Source organism: Centrocercus urophasianus, unplaced genomic scaffold (genome assembly GCF_019232065.1).
Source record: "Centrocercus urophasianus isolate 14NV4802_14NV808 unplaced genomic scaffold, USGS_Curo_1.0 seq_36, whole genome shotgun sequence".
Lineage (NCBI taxonomy): Eukaryota > Metazoa > Chordata > Aves > Galliformes > Phasianidae > Centrocercus > Centrocercus urophasianus.
Window position 1 is genome coordinate 4,963,860 of NW_024884933.1, and position 12,123 is coordinate 4,975,982.

The window sequence follows — 12,123 nt, forward strand, 5'->3', positions numbered from 1 at the left end:
CACTTTTCTCCTGTGTCCTCTTCTTTCCCACTCACCTTCCAATGAACTGTAATTTCAGTAACCAGTCAGTGTGTAACATTTTGTGGCAGGGTCCTTACTTAATAACTAAATAACCTACGTTTAGGACAGCAATAAAAATCCAAGATAGAATTTAGAGTTACTTCCAAGACACACTACAGCTTACACTTCCATAGCATCCCTGTAGATGTATTTTTGCTTACACTTCATCTTCTGGGCAGTTGCATACAGTATCCCAGTGATGCTGTGCAAAAGACACAGGTAGTGCACCAGGTCTTGGCTGCATCCAGATGGCAGATGAACATTCTGAAGTCATTACACTCCCACTGGGCTCAAAGAAGATCCAGCCCTGGGTGCCTAAGACCACACTGGGGAAAGCAAACCTCTTCCATTCCACCCAGTATGCTCAAGGTTTCAAATGCAGTCTTCCATGCAATCAGAAACATTGCATTATATTTCAAGAATCTGACATCACAGCACATGCTGTGCCACTTCAGTAAACCTAATAGATAAATACATTCAATACAAATAAATAGATGCACAATTTATTCATTGTAAAGAACAAAACTTAACAGGCCAACTGTTAAGAAAACATCAATAAAATATCTGATCTTAAAGTCCCCTTCCAAAGTACTTTTTTTAGAATGTGTGACTTCCTTAGAAGGCTTCAGCATCAAGAGATGGTTGAAGTTTTCTGGTGCTTCACTAAGAATGTGATATTCTGCTAGAAAACCTATTCTGGAACGTTGGCATTTTTGTCCTAAGAAGCCTTACTCAGAAACTCACGTTGATTTGGGCATTTCAAGTAAAGGTGCTGCTAGCAGTCAGCCCAGTGCTTTTAAAAGCCTCTTAACATTCTGCTGAACTACCAGTTGGCTCAGTTGCCTATGGATTCTGTGTATGTTTCTGTTCGGTGAGAAACAAATCCAGGCACACAGATCCCTAGCACACAGACACCCTGGGAAGAAATAATACATTGAGATCCTGTGCTAAATAGAAGAATAGGGGCTTGGGGGTATTTTTGTTTTTTTATGGTGACCTTGACTAATACAAACTACAACATGAGCAGTGGGAAGAAAAAGACATTTTGAATGTACAATGCACTCTTTCCATTCTGAGGTGGCACTTTGAGCAATCAAGAGACTCCCTTAAAAAATTCCATCTTATTTTCAATCATATTTAACATTTAAAATCTCACTCAAGGGTACAGATATTTTTTCCCAACATGAGCAGTAAAACACTGTAAAAAAACAAAACAAAAAAAACCCAACAATCCTACATACTGCCACAAACACAGGCATTAGAGACTCCAAAGAAGATTTGCCAAAGCATAATTCAACCACTTGAAAGCAGGATTTCTCTTTTCAACTTAGTGGTAACAAACCAGCGCTAAATGGACTTCTTGAAACAATACGGTCTGCCATATGGCTAAAAGTGGATATTAAAATTGAGAATATCAATTACCAATCCACTAATGCTGAGAGCCAAAATCCACGGACAGTAAGAATTTAATCCAATTCAGTGACTACAGCACGAGCCAAGCCTGACATACAGGAGACAAATCTACTGCTGTTCTCCCAGGCAGCGAGGAGCTCCACTTTCCTACTGCAGCAACTACAGAACTAAATAAATGCAATGCTTTCTCAGTATTCCTAACTAAAGCAGTAGGCATAAGAATCTGCAAAAGCAGCATCAGTTCCATATGAACTGCATCTCATTTCACACTGTGATTGAGAAACCACAACTCCTAAGAAGAAACAGTTAACACTGAGTTGTTTCCCACATGACCAAACCGAAGCCTCCAAGCACCACGACTTCCTGGTATGACGTACTGCAGTGACATCAGCCTGCTTCATTTCAAGAAAAAGCATCCTAAAAACACAAGAAATATATAGCTACTATAATTAAACGATCTCAGAAGTAATTGCATTAATTGAAACATTTTCTTATTCTCAAGATATTAGTTTTAATTGTTCCAGTTTCAAGTTTTAATAGCTGTAGAATGCTTATTGTTGGATGATATTAAGAATACAGCTACACAAAGTTCTACATTACTTCTTCATTAACCTGAAACTAAATTGTATTTGTTACTTACACATACAGATAGATTCTCATTAAGTCTAAATACAACATTTTCAGATTTCCATCTCCTAGGATTTACTGTGGAATCCTGGATTTGCACATTGTCAGAAATGCCATGGCAGGATGCCTGCTATGTACTGACCTAGCAGCTGTGCGAGGACCAAACTTGCATACATGTAATTTATCCTAAGATGAGATCTCACTTCCTTCTACCCTTTCCAATCCCATGCTGAAAGGCCAAAGTACTACTACCAAAAAAACCCACACAGTTTATTTCAAGTACATCAGTACCTTAGAAGTGCCAAGCAATGGAACTACCAGTCTACTGGAGAAGCATTCTGATTAATATTTCATTCCTGACACACCACAGGAGCAATGTGCATTTGGATGATTTCAACTTCCATTATTCCCCCCTAACAAACACCACCACAAAGGAACCAACCACACAACCCCAGCTGCAAAGTGGGCCTTCTTTCTGTATGAAGGACAGCAGGGCTACGGCTGTTCAGTAAAGTAATAAACCACTGGTATATACATCAAGTCAAAGATAAACACTGCTAGGAAGCTTGATGTTACCAAGGGTTTGGAGGTCATCTGAATCCAGGAGACAAAACAGACATTTCTTCTTTTTTCCTACTGGGTTCTGTATTATTTTAAGCCTGAGCCCAGTATATATATTCTTTGGGAAGCCTGGTCTGGTGGTTGGCAACCCTGCACATAGCAGGGGGGCTGAAACTAGATGATCATTCTGGTCCTTTTCAACCCAGGCCGTTCTAGGATTCTATACCAAATACTAACCAAGCTATTTTATTTAGGTTGCCAAAGTTAAGAAGCTTGGAAGCATGCTGAAATCTCACCAAAATTATCAACTGAAAGTCCTTAAAAAATTTCAAAACTATAATTTCATAAAGCTCTATAATATCTTACAATACAGTATCTCAGAGACACAGAATTGTTATAGTATCTTTATAGCCTTTCTTGCTCTTAAGAATAAAAATAAGAACATACATACAGAAGTATGGCAACAAATTTGGGCCAAAAACAGCCTAAAAAGCCTCCGCCCACCACGAGCACTGAGGGAGGTGGGAGATTTCTACGTTGCACGAAGGGACCCGCCTGCAGGAGACCTGGTTGTTACCTGGCCAGCAGGACTCAGCAGCAGCACACTGCCTGGCAGGAAAGCCTTTGCATACCTGTCTTCTAGGTTTAAAATACCATTTTTTCAGCAACAGGCTTAGGAAAAATAAAGAACATTTTGACGGTATTAAGCAGGCACTGCAAGGTTAAAAAAAAAAACCAAACAAACAAAAAAACACAACAGAACAACAAAAAGCTCAAAATTGTGTCACCTCTTTGTCCACGAACAGCCGATGTGAACATTTCGCTAAAACTATTTACTCCTCCCACCCAGTTCCTATCTGGAAAGGCTCACAAAAATGAAAAAAATAAAACAAAAACTCACCGATTTCTTGCAATAATCTCCCAAATGCTCCTCCTACCCTCACCCCTCAAAAAAAAGAAGCAAACAAACGGAACGAGAAAGTAAATCTAAATACAATTACGAAATAAGATCGAGTTTGGCCAAGCTGTGGTGAGGAGGAGTTGAAAAATGAGAGCTGCCTTGCTGCAAACGCCATCTTGTTGCAGCTACTGGGCCCAGGCACAGAAAGATCCATTCATTCACGGCGAAAAGAAAATCAAACACACACCCTGGTTAATCGGCAGCCACCAAAACAACCACACTATTATCGTCCCTTCTCTTTCTCCTCTCCTAAGGCACACAGGGGGGAAAAGTCCTTTAAGATGTCACGTTTCAAACAAATTGAGAGCTGAAGAGCGTCTGCGTTTTCTGCATGCCTTTCACACACATCGGCAGCGTTTTGTCTCGATGCACACATCCTTGTGGCTGGCAGATCAGCTTAAAATACGGGATCAGTCTCACGATTAGGGGCAGTAAAACCTTTGATTTTCTGCTCTTCCATCGCCTCTCCCAGCTGAGCCACCAATTCCCCAGAGCTGTCCCCAGGACCCCTCGCATTCAATCCTTTCCTCCTATTTTCTGCTGTGGGGACAATGCATAATAACGTGGCATAAGGATGCCTTATTTTAAACCAGTCCCACCTCTGACTGGAGAATAATACGAAACATCACATTTGTTAATATTCCAGATCTCCTTTGGGAATAATAAATTGACATCTTTTATATCATTCTGATTTCCTTCTGGATAAGATTATTTCTTTAATTAAAACGGCTTTTTTTTTTTTTTTTTAAACGTACTTCACACCATCAGGAGAATTTCACACAAAGCTGTAGAAATAACAATCCTCTCATTTAAAAACCCTATTAGACGGGTTAAAAAGACGACGAAACAAATAAAGAATCAAAACCACCTCAATAATAATAAACCGGGAGCAGAAACGGCACTCTTAACATCTTCAAGGAGAAAAAGCTCCTTTTTCCTCTCGCAGGAAACACCCTCCATGATCTTCCTGACGGCTGCTACAGGCACAGCGATATGCAGAGCGGGGGGACGACGACGTGCCAACAAAACGCATCCTCGTTCCCATTTTAACGGGAACAAAACGTTTTCTGCACGTCTCCCCCCATCCCTCCCCCCCCTCCCCCCACCCCCAAAGGACCCCACACGCAGGGCTGGAGCCGTCTCACCCCTCGTGTGCCTCACCCTCCTCTCTCCGTCAGCTTTCCACCATTACAGCAGCCACACCACAGCTCCTTTTTCTTCACTCTCTCTCCCAGCGTTCCTCCCTCCGGTTCGATTCCTCTGGAAACTCACCGTTCCCCACCTCCAGCCCCTCTAACACAAGGCGCTACGGCCCTAACGACCATTAAAAATGGAACCCCGCAAAAATCCCAAGCTCCCCTCCCTTGGTGCCACCCCCACCTTCTTCTTTTTTTTTTTTTTTTTTTTTTTCCTTTATTTTTTCCACCTCCTCCTCTCCCGGCTCCAAACACGCTTCTTTTTTAGGGGAGGCTCGAAGGGCGGTGGGGGGGGGGGGGTCGTTCCACCCCGCCATGCTGAGGGCGCCACGCCGCCCTTCCCGCCCAGAGCTGAGGAGACGGCAGAAGGGGCGAGTAGGAGAGGGGAGAGAGAGGCGGAAAACGGGAGGAAGGAGGGAAAAGAGAAGTGCGGCAGCAATGGGGAAGAACGGGGGGAGGGGAGCGGGGTGGAAGGGCGCAGCCACGCAGAGGAAGAAGGAACCAGGGATGGAGCGGAGCGCTGAGGGAAGATGGCCTCAGGGTGGGGCCGCGCTGAGGACGGGGGGCTCGGCGAGCCCCGAGGGGGAGAGAGGAACGCCAAAAGGCTGCTGTGCGGCCGTGCCGCCCCGCCCGCCGCCCTTTCTGCCCCCTCACACGGTTACCTACCCTTCCGGCCGCTGCTCATCAACAGGGCCGCTCCGGCCGTCGCCCGCGGCTCCTGCCCGCGTCCCCGCCGGCCTGAGGTGGGGAAGGGGCGGCGGCGGCGGAGGGGAGGGGGAAGCCGCCCGCGCTGCGCTCCTGAGGCAGCGGCTCGGGCCGGGGCGTAGACTCGGAAGGAGCGACGGAGCGGGGCGGGGGTGCTAGCAGGTCTCGGCTCCTCCTCGTACACTCGGGCCCCGTTCAGCTCCCCGCAGCCATCGGGAAGCGAGAGCCTGGGCGCGGTTAACCTCCCCCCCCCTCCGCCCCGCCCGTGACTGCCCGGCCGGGAAACCCCGGCTCGGCTCAGCTCCCCGCTCCGCCCCGCTGCCGGCCCCCGGCCCCGCCCCGCTCCGCTCCCCCACGGGCGGTGGCGATTAGTGTTGTTGCGCCCCGGGCCTCGCCGCCTCGACGGCGGCCGCTGCTGCTCGGGCGGGAAAGGCGCGCCTGCGCCTCTGAGGCGCGCGCTGCGATGCGGCGCTCAGTCGGGCAGGGCTCGGTCAGTCGGGCGGCGGCCGCGCGGAAGGCTCTACTGACAGGAAGGGGCGATTCGAACGACTGCCGGCCTCCTCCCGCCTGCCTCGCTCTGGTTCCTCCCCGCAGCGCGAACAAAGGGCGCGGGCGGGTTTCGCTTTCTGCCCCTCCGCGCCATGCTGCCGCGCCCAGGCCGCCCCTCACGGCTCCGCGTTTAGGAGCCGGCTTGAGGCAAACGGGGTGTGTAAACGGCGGGAAAACGGAGCAAAAACAGGGCCGGTTTTTTTTTTTTTTTTTTTTTTTTTTTTTTTTTTTTTTAAGCGGAGAGAACAGGGTTTGAAGGAATGGCAGATACCGTTTTACTGCGGTTAAAAGGACATTGAGTGTAAGAATTGGCGGCTGTTAAGCATAATGGCAGGGGAAGGGGCTCGGAAAGGCGCCTGGGAAGCAGTGAACCCCCGTTGTGTCACAGTATTTCCCTCAGAGATTTCAGAATGTGGTACAGCACATTCAGCTTACAACTTCCTGGTTTTTATTATCTATTATTTATGAATTCATATCAGAAAGGTTTTTTTGCGTGGCTAAAATCCTCAGGGTTTGTTTCTTCCCCCATTTTCCTATTCCTCCCACGAACGCCCATCTCTCTGTAAGGCACTGCAGAAAAGAGCAAGTAAAAAAAAACCAAAACCACCACAAAAACAAAACCAAAAAAATCCAATTTCTGTGTTACAGAGCAGACTTCCCCCAGCCTAGGCAGGAGAGATGTTCACAAGATGGAATCACAACAGCACTCACACATTTAAACTTCATTACTTATTGATGGAAAGTGAGTACAAATTGCATCTTTTTTTTTTTTTTTTTTCCTATCAAGCACATCTATATCTCTTTTTTCCCCCATATTTGTTTATACTTTGTAAAGTTGAGCAGTGAGGAGATAGCCTTGCTGCCTGAGCAAATTTGAACTTCTATTTGCCATCACGTTTTTGGGGAAGGCGGGTGTGATTACCTGTAATTAGTGAGAGGTTTGTCAATTAAACTGTAAGGAAGTGAGTGAGCTGTTATTCAGGGTGCCTGTTACGAATAACGGTCCGATCCTGGTGTGATTAAGCCTTTGTTTTATAATAATCAAATGCTTAAGTATGCCGTGTGCTGAGCAAAGGCTCTAGTTCTTTGCCCTGAGATCTACAAAAGAAGAAAAATACTGAAATTAGAATAAAGGGCTCTCCAACTATAGCCCCAAATTGATGCTGTTCTATCACCACAGGAATATAACTTCTAATATATCCCCACAAATAATGGTGCGCACGGTGGCCAAGAATTAGCCCCTCACAACCTGCATACCAGAGGTTCCATAGGTTTTATGTCTATAAATGTTCCTGAGACTGGATAGAGATTGGTTTAGCGTTCTGCAAAATATGGATTGAATTTAACTGCTTATAGAACGAGAAGTTACAGATGCTTTCAAAGTATTCTAGAGATTTCAAAAACAGTTATGCACCACCCTGCTATATTTAAGTTAAAAAAGAAAGAAAGAAAGAAAGAAAATAAGCATAATACATAAAGGATTCTTTAAAAGGCTTTGTTTTACCAAGAAAGATTTATACGTCCTAGGAGAATTTGTGGAAATTTCAGGTAAAGCAGCGTGATCCAGAAGAAATCTGTGTAATGAGCAATAATGGAGTTCTGAAGTTCATAACTAAGAGTAAATCACATTTTCTGCCTTTGAGTGGTGACGTGGAAACATTATTAACTATAACATAATAATGTATTTCTTTCCCCATTGCACATATGTTATCGTACAAACGCTACTATTCTCCTTTATAATTCTCCTATATGCTTCTAGTAACGGCACAGTTTGAATGCCTGTTTTCCCTTTTTAAATTAAAATACATATTCATATCATATCCTATCCTAGAAATCTAGTGATTTTTGCACTACACTTTTTATGCATTCTCTGTCATGTCAGAGCTGAACAGAGTCTCTTGTCCCCAGGTTTGTACTATGCCAACTCTTTAAATCTGTGCAATTTGGGTAAGGAATTGTGAAAGGCCAAATGGGATTATACCTGCTGAGTGACAACTGGTTCTGTCACCACACCTATCCTTTTGTAAAAACACAGCTGTTGCAGTGGTGCCTGCTTCAGACCCAGAGATTTAATTATGTCTCATCTTCATGAAAACTTTGATTGACAACACAGTTCTGCTACTGGTATGAGGAGAGCTTATGATGATTGGAAATGGTTGCTTATAGGGTGGAGGGTTGTTTGACACAGGGTGAATTTTTTATTTGGTTCTGTGGTTGGTTTCTTTTCCTGTAAATCCGACCAGACTGATCAGTTCTTCATTTTAAAGTTCCAGAAGAGAAACATTGCACAGCACAGTGTTTCATTCTGTTGTCTTCACACAGCCTTGTCCTGAATACCACTGTGTGTGCATTATATACTATTCAAAGTGAAAAAAGTTTCAAATACTTATCAATATTATTGAATGTGTGAATTTCTGTTTGGTATTACTTTAGCTACAAGCAGTATTTTTTACCTCTAAAATAAATTTTAAAAAAAGCTAAAATTGGCTGGTAATACATTGATGACCAAATACATGTAATCAGCCAAAGAAATCTGCTTTTTAGTGAATACAGCAAATTAAAATATCCCAAATAGATGGGAACTGTAACTCACAAGTTCACAAAATAGCTCACTTCTCATAGGAGCTTCCTTACATGCTAGGACTAGGCCTACTGAAGCAAAAATAGTGGTTTTCCTTAAGAAGCTTGATTTAGATCTAAAGAAAACCTCCTGTAAGCAGGTTGCTCCATAGTTCGCAGTTGCAAACTGTCTTCCAGCTTTTTCTCAATCATTTTTATATTAACCCCTTTACTGAGAGCATGCCAAATTAGGTAAGTCTTTAGGAAGATTCACTACTTTGTATGTTTTTTTCAGTTGTTTCCAACAGAATGACAAAACTACTTGTCTGTCATAGTTGGTGTGTCACCAGGACACCTGTTTTTGCAGACTGTTCTGTCATTCTAAACCTGCGTGTTTCAGCACACCACAGCACGCTGGTGAAGCCGTGAAAAATCATTGTTTCAAGCCATTTGTAGATCAGAAAAGAAGTAGTTAAAGTGTTCATCCCAGCACGTATTACTGTGAAACTTTCAGATGGAGAGCAATCGTGCCACACAGTTTCATATTTCTACCAACTCACAGGTTATCTGCTTACAGGATGTCTGCTTAAGGAGCTCCAGTATCTGCATACACATCAAACCTGCTTTCTGGCTTTCAGCCTCCAGGCTCTGCTTTCACTCTTACACGTATGCGACTGCTATCAACTGATAGAAACGAGGGTTACTGAGAGGCTTTAAAACATCAGTGAAATGCAGAGTTAGGAATCTTGACTGTCAAAAACCACCATGTTTCTTCCCTGATCTAAGATAGTCTTGAAACACATAAGAAGGATGGAGAATTTCCAAGGAATGGGAGTCCTGGGATGTTTCTTACACGCTGTTCTTTTCACGTCACAGTCATCAGATCTGTAAAACTCTGTCTTATGCCTGCAGGATGCTGCACCATGAAACAGGGGCCCAGGCAGCCGTGCGTCCTGCTCAGACATTCTGCTGCAGAGGTAATAACCTTGATTACGTACTTGACAGATTGTGTTAATGAAGTGCTTCAGGAGTCTCAGTTACACTTTAAAACATATGGCTCTGCCTTTAACACTAAAGAATTAGAAATAAAGAGCTGGAAGGGGTAGCAGAGTTTTGAGTTCAGTAGATCACACGACAAGTAACCATACTGTGTGATGTCCCTTGGAAGATGTGGAAACTCCATCTTAAAGTTAGTTAGTTTCCCTTTGCTAATCAAGTCCTCTTGTAAAGTGATTTGCCTTGCAAATTCTTACTGCATTGTTTAAAAACAGTAAAGTTATGATTTAATAATGCCACGATGCAGTATGCTTGGAAGAATTCAAACTAGGCATCGATCAGTGTGACAGTTAAAAACAGTTGCTTTCCCTACACTTCAGCAATAAGAAATCTTGTCCAAAAGCAGAAAGGACAGATATCACGTAGTCCTGAGAGATGTTCTTGTTAAACAAGAAGAGCAAGGACGTAACTCGGTCCCCAAAGTACTACTGAAGTACAAGTTTTATTTGCAAGTGAAATTGCCTTGCATACTGTTTATAAATGTATTATATTCATGTTTTACTGAATATTTTGTCAGCATTTTTGGGAATTTCTTAGAATCTAACACAATTTTGCATTAAAACAGAATTGTTACTGCATTATTATAATCAGAACATACACATTGTATGAATAAACGCACTGCGTGATTCTTAAAACTTCAGACACCTCTGGACTCTGAAAGTATAACCATCACCAATCAGGTATAAATTAGACTTTCTAGAGAAAGGCCAAAACTCAGCACCTATCAAAATTACAGAGCACCTCAGAGGGTATAAAAATACTTGAGAAGTGGTAAATATAGATATTTTTAGCCTACTTCTCCATTTGCTACTTCCTAGGTGAGTGTTTCTAATGGATTTACCCAAAATAACTCAGAAGAGCACCTCATATTCCAGAATCATGCTATCTCCCATTCCAGGGTATTTTGCCTGCATTTGTGTCCTTTGATTTCAGAACCATGTACAAAAAAAAAAATAAATAAAAAAAAAAAATGCAGAGATTCATAGAAAACGAAATGAAGCTGATACAGTGTTTGCATTCACCCTGAAATCCTTTGGGAAAAAGAAAATCCATGTCTGTGAGCTAAGGAGAACAGCTGTGAAGGCCTGCACTATTCCTATAGATTTCATTCTGCTCCATCAGTGTGCATATTTATTATTGTGAATGTAATAAACAAATCAATATCAACAGTATATTCTAATTCTTGACAGAGCCAGAGTAAGTTACACGAGGCAGTACACACTGGTGAACATGTCCCAAAAGGCAGTATATGTTTTCTGGTTTTGTACTAATTCTGGTTGAGGCAGTTTTATTTCCAGCAGAAAACTCTGCTCAGTTCCTGTTGCCCTGTGACCCAATTAAGGTCAATGCTTTATGCATCTCTGACTTCAAGAATCATAAAAAATTATTGCCTACTTCCTGGAGGTGGCTGTTACATGTAGCATATCTTTCAGCATTTCCTAAGGCCAAAATATGTCACTACTCTTGTTTTAGACGTAGGAAATCGATGCATATCCATGTAAAATTACGTAGCTGCTACTACCCAGCAGTTTGCAGAATAAAGTGAGAATGGCAGTGCTGCTTGAACCTGGATCTAGCATTCCTTGCAGTCAGTGCCATAATTTTATACTGTGATACAATCTTACAGTGCGATCCAAGTATGTAATTTTGCAACCTATATTTATACTTGTTCTACAAAGTAACAGAATTTGTCATCTGGGAGTAAGCTGTTCTGAATTTTCCTCTGCATTCAGCTTCCAACCTTGAAACATGTACGTGTGTCTCAAGGTTGGTCCAAACCCAGTTGTATACTTCCAAATTCCCTTCTTGTCTCTGCCCCTCTCTCCTTCCCCAGCCCCTTGCTGCTTGAACAAACCTATTTAGAGAGAGCAGAGAGAGCCAGAAGGATGGGGTAGGGTTTTTTGTGCTTGTTCTGTTTTTCATTCATATTCAAGTATGAATTATATGGGGGAGAGGGGGGGGAAGCTAAACTGATATCTTTAAGCTTAGCAAGCCATAACTCAGTTTCTTAGAAGTCCTTTGGAGCTGGAGCATGTCAAAAAGTCTGTAGAGCTGCACTACCTTGGCAGATGGATATTTTTCAGTATCCTTAATAGCATGAAACAAACATAGCTGGTGTTGCACTGGTTTGAAACACAGCAAATATTGCTAGGAACAAAAGAGAATATAGAAAATGAAACATACAGGATATATGAAAACAATTTTTTCCAAAAGTCTCTTGTCATATAACAAACACAGGCCCTTCAAAACTGAGGAAGATGTTAATTAGTACGGGCACAGACATTAACAAACAAGTGAAATTGTGTTCCTGTATGGATCCCTCTCCTGCAGCTAAAATAGCCACAAAGGGCATGTTATTATTCTGTTAAGGTCAGGTTCTACAGCGTATCTATAGATATAAGCATACATGCAACCAACTCCACACCTCTGTGTCTT

The 12,123-nt window shown here is 42.9% G+C and overlaps 1 protein-coding gene and 1 long non-coding RNA gene across 3 annotated transcripts in view; one reads left to right on the top strand and one right to left on the bottom strand.

Moving 5' to 3' along the window:
- GNB1 (G protein subunit beta 1) overlaps positions 1-5,580 on the bottom strand; it is a 32,743-nt gene extending 27,163 nt beyond the window's left edge. The window contains exon 1 of the mRNA XM_042831401.1: positions 5,481-5,580. The gene's annotated coding sequence lies outside the window, so the exon portion shown is untranslated. The remainder of the gene's footprint in view (positions 1-5,480) is intronic.
- Positions 5,581-6,139: 559 nt separating this feature from the next.
- The window catches only part of LOC122167104, a 35,464-nt gene continuing 29,480 nt past the window's right edge, over positions 6,140-12,123 (top strand). Inside the window, exons 1-3 of one of the 2 annotated variants that reach the window (XR_006170962.1) lie at positions 6,140-6,228; positions 6,721-6,814; positions 9,544-9,608. This is a non-coding gene — a long non-coding RNA (uncharacterized LOC122167104). Of the gene's footprint in view, positions 6,229-6,317; positions 6,374-6,720; positions 6,815-9,543; positions 9,609-12,123 lie in introns of those variants that run through there. The other variant, XR_006170963.1, reaches the window with a different exon arrangement.